General features: G+C 32.7%; 1 protein-coding gene across 2 annotated transcripts in view; it reads left to right on the top strand.

Moving 5' to 3' along the window:
• The first annotated feature begins 50 nt into the window (after window positions 1–50).
• LOC143063992 (carbohydrate sulfotransferase 1-like) overlaps window positions 51–12,534 on the top strand; it is a 31,025-nt gene continuing 18,541 nt past the window's right edge. Inside the window, exons 1-3 of one of the 2 annotated variants that reach the window (XM_076236469.1) lie at window positions 51–179; window positions 1,474–1,555; window positions 10,266–10,298. The gene's annotated coding sequence lies outside the window, so the exon portion shown is untranslated. Of the gene's footprint in view, window positions 180–1,473; window positions 1,556–10,039; window positions 10,299–12,534 lie in introns of those variants that run through there. The other variant, XM_076236468.1, reaches the window with a different exon arrangement.

Genomic DNA, 12,534 nt, shown 5'->3' with positions numbered 1-12,534 from the left:
TGGGAAGGTCGACTATCCATATACATGTACTTCTATTTATATGGATAGTCGACCTTCCCTTGGATAGAAACAAGTGCCTGTGTCATGTATGCAGAGATAACTCAAGAAATTTGGATACTAGAAACATTTTAACGTGAAAGTAGGAGTATGGATTTATTTTGTTCCTGAATGTACCAAATGTAAATTTTCTATCATTTGTATATGTTGTATATGTAATTACTGATGATATGATGAAAACACCATACTTTCTGTATTTACCTTAATATATAATCTGGGGAACGTACAACAATATAAAGGACATTTGGATTGATTGATTGATTGGTTTTCAACGCCACTTTCAACACTATTTTGCTATTTTGTATGTTTTTGTGTTTTTGTTTGTTGAGAGAACCACCATCCTTGGGTATGAAACCGGACACCCGCCGCATTTTTGCGCCTGTCCCAAGTCAGGAGCCTCTGGCTTTTGTTAGTCTGTATGTATTTTTTTAAAAATTTTAGTTCATTTATATGATTTGGAGTTTAGTATGGCGTCCATTTTCACTGAACTAGTACACAGTTTTATTTAGGAGCCAGCTGAGTCCCACCTCCAGGTAGTTTTTTTTTCTCTGCGTTTAAGGCCCATTGGTTGCTTCGGCTGTTATGTGTTCTTTGGTTGGGTAGTTGTCTCTTTTACATATTCCCCATTTCCATTCTTAGCTTATTAATACTAGTCAATTAAGATTGGAGTCGAGTGCATAGGCTTATTTAGAGGGGGACAGGGGGTCCCGGACACTTCAGTTAGAAAAAAAAACTATATAAGCTATTCGTATTAACTCGTATAAAGATAAAATGGTGCTTGCGATTTTGATAAATTAAAATTGAAGGTTCATAGTGGGAATTCATCTCTATTGTTGTAAAGTTCAGTTCTTAACCGATCGTCATTGCTAAATAACGTTAAATACACCTATTCTTTGACGTGGGAGACTAAAATGATAAATGAACACACAAGAGTCTGATTCTGAATAATTAATTTATTGCTGCCAAATGTTAAGGCCTAAGTTAAAATGAATTAATGGAATTATTAATCTCAAATGAATAATGATTTTTAGGGGTTTATATTCTCAGTTTAACACTTAATTTCGGATAACTCAGGATGTATTGCCGACTCACTAGGTCATACCATAGAAACACTGAAATTATCACAGATCAAGGTGAATTCCCGGTTATATACATGTATATAGTAGTTTGACATGCAGAATTAATATCTTTTTATTTAAAATAGATTGATGTAGGTGGTAAAACTCGTAAAATTTAATGACAGTTTATTTCGACCAAAAGGTCAGAAATTTATTCAAGCTTAGTTATAATATAAAAATCTGAATACATTATTTAAATCCTGTCAATTTGTCGACATTATTATTCGACCATTGTATCTATAAGACGACATTATGGCATTATTAAACCATGAACAAAAATTAAGAAAAGCGGATTTAGTTTGACAGATGTTGTGACAGAGGGAGAATCAAAATACAGGGCAATACAGTGTAATATGGACTTTACAGATGCTGGCAGTTTTGTAAGTATTTGGTAGTTATATATGACATATATCTTTTATATTTTTTGTACGTGATAGTTTTCAAGTGATCAATGTTAGAAAGCTTGAGAGCAATGGTCAAATGCAATACACCATCTATAATAATTTAAAAAACTAACTGGTGTTTTAATCGCGTAGGATACGTGACTTGATAAGTATCGAGGGCTCGAAGCACTGTCATCAGGAACGCTTTCCAAACCAATATACGGGGAAGGGGGGGGGGGGGTAGGACCTTTATCGGGACTCCAGGATCGGGCGTTTTTAAGCCCGGGATTTCGGGATTTCGTGTTTTTAAGCCCGGGATTTCGGGATCAGGACCCCCTCCTATCCCCCCTCAATATAACATTTGATAACCAAGAATTTATATATACGGTAAAACGTAAGCAGCTACATATGACCAGAAGAGGCTCTAAAAAGAGCCATAATCATCGAAGGTCAATTTTGCCTGTGACATGATTTTTAGTCAAAACTAAACTAGTATAAGGTGGTATGATCGCGTATGAGACAATATTCGTAAAGACAGAAGAACAAAGATGTGACACTATTTATATATATTTTTTATCTTTTAGTTAGTTTAAAGGTAAAATTACAAAAACATTGAATTCTGAGGAAAATTTAAAACGGAAAGACTCCAATTAAACGGCAAAATCAAAAGCTCAAACACATGAAACGAATCATGGATAACAACTACTATAGTATCATATTCCTGACTTGGTACAATCATTTTCTCATGTAGAATATGGTGGATAGACTTGGTTTTATAGCTTGTTAAAATGAAACATCGCACTTGTATGACAGTCGCATCAAATTCCATTATAATGACAACAATGCGTAAACTTTAGTATGTTTCTTTCTTTATTCAATTAATGCGCGTGTTTTAAAATGAATATAGTGACTCTTAAATTGATCATTAAAATCAATAGATTCCATCACAGTAGGTCGAAAATAGCTGAAGAATCATTTCATTTAACAACCAAGAACCATCATTCTTACCTTGATCTTGACCTTTAATTTCCGAATAAGCAGTATACAGACCTTAGAATTTGTTACTTGGTCAGTATGATCCTTTCTGATTCACCTACCAGTAAGGATTTGTCATTCTAAAATATTAAATGACTCGTCCGCAAACATTGATAATTTAGATATCATATGATAGAAAAGTTTGTAAAAATATCACAGAACGCCTTTAAATATGTCTCTTCGAAGACTTTCTATCTGTTGGTTGTGGGTACTTTTCCAGTAATCATGCTTCCTTCGCCTCATGTGTATAACACGTGGACTGCAACAGACACGTTTTCTTGTTCATTTTCAGATCATATCCTAAAAGGAAAACCGTAATTACAAAAACAAGATAAGTTACATTCTAATACGGTTTTGGATGTGTTGTTATGGTACGCCGTAACCAGCTGGTAACTGTTTTATGGTACTTCCTTCTTTATCATGATGAGGTTTTTCTTTATTATGATGAGATTCTTGAAGAATAAGAAATTTAATTAAACCCAAAATGCTAAAAAAAAAGACCTTTTGTTTTTCTTCTGATTATTTTTTTTTTTTTTTTCTTCTGCCGTCTGATCGATGCTTTTTTGTCTTACAACATATCGAATGGATATTTGGCCAATGATGTTGTACAGTAATGGGGGTTTCAAAACTCACCCTGTGTGACCGAACACTTATTCTTATAGGAGTTATCTCCCCGCGTCCCCTTTTTCTTGTTATCACTATATCTCTAATACCGTAAAAGATTTTAGCAAACTGTTTTCACCAAATTGTTTGTCTACTCTTGAGAATGATTTAGTTTATTTTGACTTGAGTGATCGGAAGACATCTTATACGAGTTATTGGCCTTTGAAAATTTAAGATAGGCAATTTGTTGGATAAATTCCTACGTTATAAGTCGTAGAGGTCCACAGTCTTTTGATATGAAGTCCTTGGTCCATTAGAAGAAAATTGAGGTCAACGTCAAAGGTCAAGGTCATGTTCTTAATTTTGAATTTTGTTTGTTATCGTTATTCCACAGAAACTGTGACAGTAAATGATATGATGTGTTTGCCAAATAACTGTTTACAATAAGGCGCAACTTCAACCTATTTCAGTCAAAGTGTTTTGGTTAACCCTTATAGGAGTTTTCTCCCCTTATGTATTTCAAATCAGTATTTCTCCACAACCATACAAGTGATTGACCTCCGGTCTTCTATTTTGAGTTCACTGACCTATGACCTTGAAATTGAGATCAAGGTCAAAGGTCAAGGTCATGTTATAAATTTTGAATTTTGCTTGTTATCGTTATTCCACAGAAACTGTTACAGTTAATGATATGATTTGTTTGTCAAATTACTGTTTACAAAAAGGCGCAACTTCAACCTAATTCAGTCGAAGTGTTTTGGTTAACCCTTATAGGAGTTTTCTCCCCTTATGTATTTGAAATCAGTATTTCTCCACAACCATACAAATGATTGACCTTGGGTCTTTTGATTTGAGATCACTGACCTATGACCTTGAAATTGAGGTCAAGGTCAAAGGTCAATTTGATGTTCTAGATTTTGACCTTTGCTAAAAAATATTTTCTGTTCACAATAAAACAATTTAGTCTTCTGCATATACCTATTAATCTTATTCTTTTATATCAATTTGAAGAACCAAATTACATCAACAAGGAGTGACATTTTCTAACATCGTTTCATTCTTACTATCGAGGTGGAAAGACCTTCAATTGTTCTCTGAAGAATTGGTTTTTAATTGTACTAAGTTTGGTTAAAATCAATCGAGAGATGTTGATTGTAGAGTGTTCATAAGGATTTCTGCTGAAAAATTAAGTCCCATAACGACCTTAGTCTTTGACGCATGACCTTGAAAATCAATAGGGTGAAAGGTCATGCTATAGATATTCATTGTACTAAGTTGTTTGATTTTCATTTATATTATAATGTTCACAAGGATGATATTCGATGAAAATTCCTAAGTCTCAAAATGACATCGACCAATGAGCTTGAAATCATTAGAGTTCAATGACTTGCTATGGACATCCATTGTACTACGTTTGGTTTACATTCATTGAGAGATATTGATTCTAGAGTGAATGTGCTTCCGGAGTACCCGATGCTGTCCAAGTATTTCGGGGTTCGTTTTTTTTTTATCCCCATGCAAACGTATAGGAATGCCTCCATCCTTCCGTAACAATTCTTGTAAACACACTAGAACCAACATCCGTTATTGGATTTCAAACACACTTGGTACAATGAATGTCCATAGCAAGACCTTGAAAGCTACTGATTTTTAAGGTCATGGATCAAAGTTTTTTTAGCAAATATTACCCTTGTGAACACTGTAGAATTAACAATGCTAAATAGATATCAACCAAATTGGTACAATGAATATCAATAACAAGACCTTGAACCCTATTGATTTCCAAGGTCATGGGTTAAGGTCATTTTGGGACTTAGAATTTTCCATCGAATATTATCCTGGTGAACACAATAGAATGAACATTGCTAAATGGATATCAACCAATTTGGTACAATGAATATCAATAAAATGATCTTGAACCCTGTTGGTTTTCAAGGTCATGCGTCAAAGTACAAGGTCGTTATGGTACTTAAGATTTACAGCGAAAATCCTTATGAACACAGTCACTCTAGAATCAATACCTCTCAATGAATGTAAACCAAACGTAGTACAATGGATGTCCATAGCAAATCATTGAACTCTAATGATTTCAAGCTCATTGGTCGATGTCATTTTGAGACTTAGGAATTTTCATCGAATATCATCCTTGTGAACACTATAGAATTAACATTGCTAAAAGGATATCAACCATTTTGGTACAATGAATGTCCATACAAAGACCTTGAACACTATTGATTTTCAAGGTCATGCGTCAGGTTAAGGTCGTTATGGGACTTAAATTTTCAGCAGAAATCCTTATGAACACTCTACAATAAACAGCTCACAATGGATTTGAAAAAACCTTAGTACAATGGATTTCCACAGCAAGACGTTATACCATATTAATTTTCAAGGTCATGAGTCAAGGCCATTTGGGACTTATATTTATTCTTATTCAGCATTTTGGGTATAATTAAATATCTAATTCTTCAAGAATCTATTTTATCTTTCGGCAGTTTTGCGCCATTTTGGTAGCAGCTCGGGGAGTTTATAGTACCGGGGAGTGCAACGACATGGGAACTGTTTGAGTATCAAGCGCATTACAATAAAGAAAAACCTTATCATAATAGAGGTAAACCTCATCATAATAGAGGAAAACCTCATCATAATAGAGGAAAACCTCATCATAATCAAGAAAACATTCATCATAATAAGTGAAAAGCTCATCATAATAAGTGAAAAGCTCATCATAATAGAGAAAACAACATCATTATTTTTGAGAAAAATCTCCTCATGATATTGAAAAATCTCTTTATAATAGAGAAAAACCTCATCATGATAAAGAAAAACCTCATCAAGATAAAGAAGGAAGTACCATAAGGCAGTTACGGCGTTCCATATTATTGTCGGCTAGTTTTACAAACCACACCAGTCAACTGAACCATCAATACCAACAAATCTCTATTCAGCGGACAAGTTTATGGTGGGTGTCTATATACCGTATTGGATTAGGTCTTTTACATTAAAAACACCATGGAGCTTAAAATCAATTGTTATCTTCATTCTGATGAAACTATAGCATCATTGTGAATCTTAAATTGATACTATGAAAATTGGTGAGGTTATACAATCAAAATGAACTTTACAAACGATGTTGCATTAGAGCTCTGAGATACATTGTATCTAATGTTCAAAGAATAAGGGGAAACAAATAAAAAAAAATGTCCGTTTATAGATATAGGAAGATGTGGTGTGAGTGCCAATGAGACACCTCCATCCAAATAATAGATTTAGAAAGTTAAAGACATTATAATAATAGTTTATGTCCTGAATTGGAAATAAACCATGTTAACCGTACTTAGAAAGGATCATGCTGACATTTCTTTACAATTGTAAAAAAGATAAAATATCATTGTCAGTTGGTGTATAGAAAAATGTAAAATTATTGTTTTTTTATAAACTACCTGGTAGATTGATTTTCATAAATATGCAACAGCTCTAAGGCAGTGTTACCTTGTTAAAGTTTTATCACAAAAATTAAAACTTAAAAGTTCTTTTGGAAGTTTGTGAGTAAATATCATTGGAATTCAATTGAAAATTGGTTTCAAAAAGTTAAACCAAAGCATTGACCATTTGAAGGTAAGGCTGGACATTATCCTAATAACAATAAATGAAAGCTTAGTGTCACTTAAAAGTTAAAAAAAATTGTTGGAAGTTTGTGAGTAAATAATGGGAATTCAATTAAAAATTGGTTTCAAAAAGCTAAATCAATGACCATTTGAAGGTAAGGCTGAAAATTATCATATTAATAACAATAAATGTAAGCTTAGAGTTAGTCACCTAACATCGTTTTTTGTATTGTTGCGTTTACAAGTAATTCGAATTTGATCCGCATTAGTTTACTTCGCATTCGAAACGTTTTACATCCGAACGTAAATTCTAATTGCACTTCAAATTCGCTTTACTGTCAGAACGACGTTAAAACTTAATTCGCATTATCAATTAATTCATTTTAATTTTATTCGAATTATAATTTATAAATAGTCTACACCACAGTTTGATTCGAATTGAAGCGAATTAACTAGTTCTTATTAACGAAAACATATTTCTAATGTGAACTGGATAATGCGAATTAGCAGAGAATTATTAATTTGTAAGAAAACACAGCCAAACATCCAAATATACTATCCACACTAATCTGTGTCCACACTTGTATAGTTTTTATTATAAAACAAGATGACAGTCAAAAATATAGTAATTTTGTTAATGTAAAACAAAAATACGCAGAAAGGGAGATAAGTCATTATTTAAGGACAATTAATGTTAACGAGTTAATTTTAACTTATTTGTTGGTAGTATATGGCTAATCTATTTCCGATTACATTTTCTTCGTCTCAGTTTGTGTAAATATACCTCCATTTTTTTAAATTTTACTGATGGCTAGTTTTATTTAAAAACAACATTATAATATTTCATTAAAATGCCTATAGTTTTCGATGTCATGCGAATAAAAGTCTTTGGTGTGTTTATCGTATTGTTTCATACGTGTATATATCTGTATAGCATGAGTGATTTATATTGTACAGTGTTCGAAATGATGTACAGTACTGTCAGGACTTTTCATAAATGACTTTGCTCATTTTTGAAGTCCATACGGTGACCTATAGTTTTTAATTTCTGTGAGATTTGGTCTATTTTGGAGATATTTATATACTTTAGAAAATATACGTTATATATAGTAAGTTATCGGGCAAACAATGTGAGGGTCCGTTCGTTGACCTCCGTAAAAGAACAAAACGTCCAGTCATTTTATCGGTAAACATACAAGAAGATATGTACATTTGTACCCAATAAATCAAAACAATGTCATCTGACACTTGTTCTAAATGGTCACCAATTAGTAATTAATTTGAATATGTACTTTGGACATATACTTTGTTACAGTAGGTGTTGACCAATCAAATTCAATTTATAAACAAACAAGATTATAAAAATTAAGTTAAAGTTAGTCTGTATGACGTATTATAATATATTTATAAAGATCTCGATGTTACGTTAATATCTATTTAAAACAGTCGCATTTTTATTGACCGTTAAATTTTAGTATGGCGTACTTGACGTGCTCTCATCAATTATGGTCTTATCATGCCACAACAATTCATTTTTTGTGAGGTCTGTGGTTTCTAGATCTATGTGTGATGCCTAAATGAAAGTAATGACAATATACTCAATTTTCTTATCCTTTGGGTTCGTTTTGCCTTCAATATTGACAGATCATTGGCATGAGCGTTTAAATCCTTTGAAGCCAAATCGAACAATCTAAAGAAAAATTATCATTTTTTTTTTTAAAGATTTCTTTTTATTGATTTGCTTTCATCGGTATTGTTTTAGTTCTAAACTTCAAAAGCATAGAGTGTACATATTGACTGTGTTTGAATACACGAAAAACAATATAACGAAAATAGACGTAAAAAGAATGGTCAATTCTATCTAACGGTCAAAATTGCTCCTTTGTTTCTTAATAATTACTAAATTCATCAACAGAGAATTAAGAAGGTAAATTATAAATCATGTCACTTTATGATTCATTAGTTTAGGTGGACATTTTAATCATTACTAGTCGTTTGTTAAGTTAAATTTATTGTAAATAAAGGCAACAGCAGTATACCGCTGTTTTAAATTCATAAATCGATTGAGAAAAAAAAAACAAATCCGGCTTACAAACTAAAACTGAGGGAAACACATCAAATATAAGAAAGAACTACTACATTACAGAAACGCAACATTAAAATGTAACACACACAGAAACGACATATGATATAACAATGGCCATTTCCCTGACTTGGTACAGGATATTTTATGAAAAATGGTGAGTTGAACCTGGTTTTGTGGCTTGCGAAACCTCCCGCTTTCATGGCAATATTAAACATACCAATTTCAGTTTATTTAGGTAAATATCTTTGAAGAACTGAAATTGGTTATTATTTTGCTTGGTATCACGAGTATATCTATATTTAGAAAGTGTGGGAAATTAACTTCCAAATTTATGTCCATAGTTTTTTACGTAAGTGTATACTTACATTTATCAAAATTGAATTATATTCTAGTAAGTATAAGATCTTTATTTTATGGTATCACCATTATTTTAACGAAGACAACCGTTTCAAAATTTATAAAAAAAAATCAGTAGTACTAACACACACTAAATAGAACCAAAAAATTAGTTATCTAAACTCCAAAAATGCATTTCTCACCAAAAAAATTTAAATTTGGGCGTTCTAGATCGGCTAGTTTAAACATGATATTTATTTATAGTTGATTGGGAAACAAGTTTTGCAACTTATGTTAATCCTTTTCCACTTTGCGGGTGCGAGTGCTGCCTTGTAGCGGCATAGCCTGCCTTTTTCGAAATCTACAAGGGTGTCTTTAACGTGCAAGAGATATGGCTCTCTTTACACGGGTCAGCCATTTGTAGTCCCATTCTGACAGACTATCACCGTTTTCTTAAGAGACCATACTCGCAAATGGAGTCAATGGAGAGCCGAACATTCAGTCCCTGAAATTTTCATTCCGGTAGGGGAATCGAACCATGAACTTTTTTGTCAGTAGTCCGATGAACTACATTTGTAACCACTACACCACGGCTCAAGTAGTATCTGATCCCCCGGTGCAGCCCATCGTGTTACCCATGGCAAATAAAAATCGTGTCACTCGGTCTTATCTTTGGACTGTTTATATAAAAAGTCCCAGTCTTATCATAATCCATTCTTATTACGTTTTTTTGTAAGGTTGATTTATTTAAAGAAATCAGGTGTAATACAAATAGCGATAAATCATATACGACTCATTTTATTTAATACTTATGGATACATATAACAAGAAGTGATCAGAAGTCAGGGAGTCAGTTCAAGGATATGTGTTTAATGACAACTTGATGAGATATTATTATGTGATGACCATCTGAGCCGGACTATCTAACATTAAATGACACCTTAATAAACGATAATTAGGTGATGACCAGCTACCACATTAATGTCATTGATAATTGTAGTTTGGATGTTCACTAATGGATATTACTATTATCTTACAGAATTGGCCATTATCTACTGATTACTAAAAATAGGTAAGTCTTTTTTTCACATAGTAGAATTAATTAGAACGAAGATAAATTATTAAGAATATAAATTATTTAAGAATTGAATGCTTCTTTTTGTAAATTTATTGGGATATAAAAGCGTTGACCAAAGAACATTATGTTTGAAGCGCCGAAGCGCTTCGTTCTAAAATGTACGCAGTCAACGCCTTTACAACACTATGATAAAATTACTACTAGTAGCATTCAATACTTATAACTACATACTTTGCTAGGATAATGAAAACACGATTTCTACATGTATCAAGGATTTGTATAGTTAGTATAGTCATAACTATACAAATCCTTGCATGTATCAAGTTTTTCTTTTATTCAACTGTATTGTGGAAGTTCATGTCCTCACGACTGCTTCATTTCAATTTGAAATGAATGTTGATTTCAGAATGACGGGAAGTTACTTTAAGCCAATCGTAACAACGTATTTTAATGAAATATACAAATAATGAAATTATAAATGTATTATTACTGATCATAATTATCTACGTATGTTAAAATTAATTTAATTCTATTAAAACTATGAGTGCGTCCTTCATATAACCCATTCCTAACTTGTCGATTGTTTTGTACTAAAACACATAGGCTGATTTATTTAAATCTTTTCCTTTGATCTTTACATTATAAAGTATATCTTCCGTCTTTTCACCAAGCTGTTCAACTCTTGAATCTATTGGAAACAAAATCCCTGATTTACATTAATTATATATTGGATATATCCGAAAAATAACTTTACATGAGAAAATCAGAAATTCTGATAATCATATTGATATTAATTTTTATGCCCCATTTATTATGCCCCATTTATTATGCCCCATTTATGCGCATTATGTTTTCTGGTCTACATACGTGCATTCGTTCGTTCGTTCGTCCGGTCGTTAGTTTGTTCGTTTGTCCGCTCATCTGTCCCGCTTTAGGTTAAATTTTTTTGGTCAAAGCAGTTTTTGATGAATTTGAAACTTAGTACACGTGTTCCTTATGATATGATCTTTCTAATTCTTATGCCAAATTAGAGATTTTACCCCATTTTCACGGTCCACTGAACATAGAAAATGATAGTGCGGATGGGGCATCCGTGTACTATGGACACATTCTTGTTGTATTATGAATTAGTCAGAATGAAATCATCCATAGAGTAGCATGATATTTTGTATACAGATGACGACCAATATTATTTAAGGTTTAGTTACACCAAACTAGTTCTCAAAACGTCCGAACCAGTCCCCCCGTAATACAGGTTTTGGTCTTGCTTAAATGAATATACAGCCTTGGCCGGATCGGGTAGTGTCAACAATGCGATCCAAGTTCGTTCTTTTAACAGTTCTTGCACTGGCCTGACGTCTATAAAAAACAAGCACGTTTTTGGCAGTTCTGATACTCGTTCGTCGCTTAAAAAATAATATTTTTGGGGTATTTTCGTGCGCTTCGACCTATAAAATTATTGTATTTGTCGTATAAGTGTCGTGATAATTCCTTTATGTCATGCTCTATGCTCATTTTAACATGAGAAGCATTATGTTTCATCATATTTTACACCTCGCTAACGCATATAAAATGTAAAATATCGACAAATATAATGCCTACTCATGTTAAAATGAGCGTAGAGCAGGACATTAAGGAATTATACCCCACCACAGCACAAATATTTAAAGTACGTTCCAAGTTTAGAAAAGCCAATTCGGTTCATAGGCGTAAAAATCTTGAGCACCATTATGATTAAGATCGTTCGGTTACATTTGTTTTAGCGTAGTAAGAACGAAATTGGTGTGACAGAAATAAGCTACTAATATTTTATAACAGGTTAAAACTTAGAAATACTTGCCATTCCATTTTTGATTGCAAATAACTATATAATATAAAAATAAAATGGTGTTGCGTTTCGTTCGATCGCTTGTATTGACAATTGTTTATCCTACATTTTTGTAGATATTAGTATTTTGCATGCGAGTCAATTAGCATATCATTTTTGACACACCAATCTTTCATTCTCACAATAAGCCATATTTCATTTGCCCCAAAATAAAACATTTCATTTGCCCCAGTTTTACAGGTAAATAGTATAAAATATATAATATATATGTTCCGGACCATATGAGTATTTGGATCATACGCGTATGGTCATGACCATATGGGTATATACTCATATGGTCCGACCATACGCGTATGGTCCGACCGTACGCGTATGGTCGAGGTAATTTACACTCTGTTATAC

Source organism: Mytilus galloprovincialis, chromosome 2 (genome assembly GCF_965363235.1).
Source record: "Mytilus galloprovincialis chromosome 2, xbMytGall1.hap1.1, whole genome shotgun sequence".
Taxonomy (NCBI): domain Eukaryota; kingdom Metazoa; phylum Mollusca; class Bivalvia; order Mytilida; family Mytilidae; genus Mytilus; species Mytilus galloprovincialis.
The sequence above is the reverse complement of the archived record's forward strand: the minus strand, read 5'-3'. Positions and strand labels throughout refer to the sequence as shown.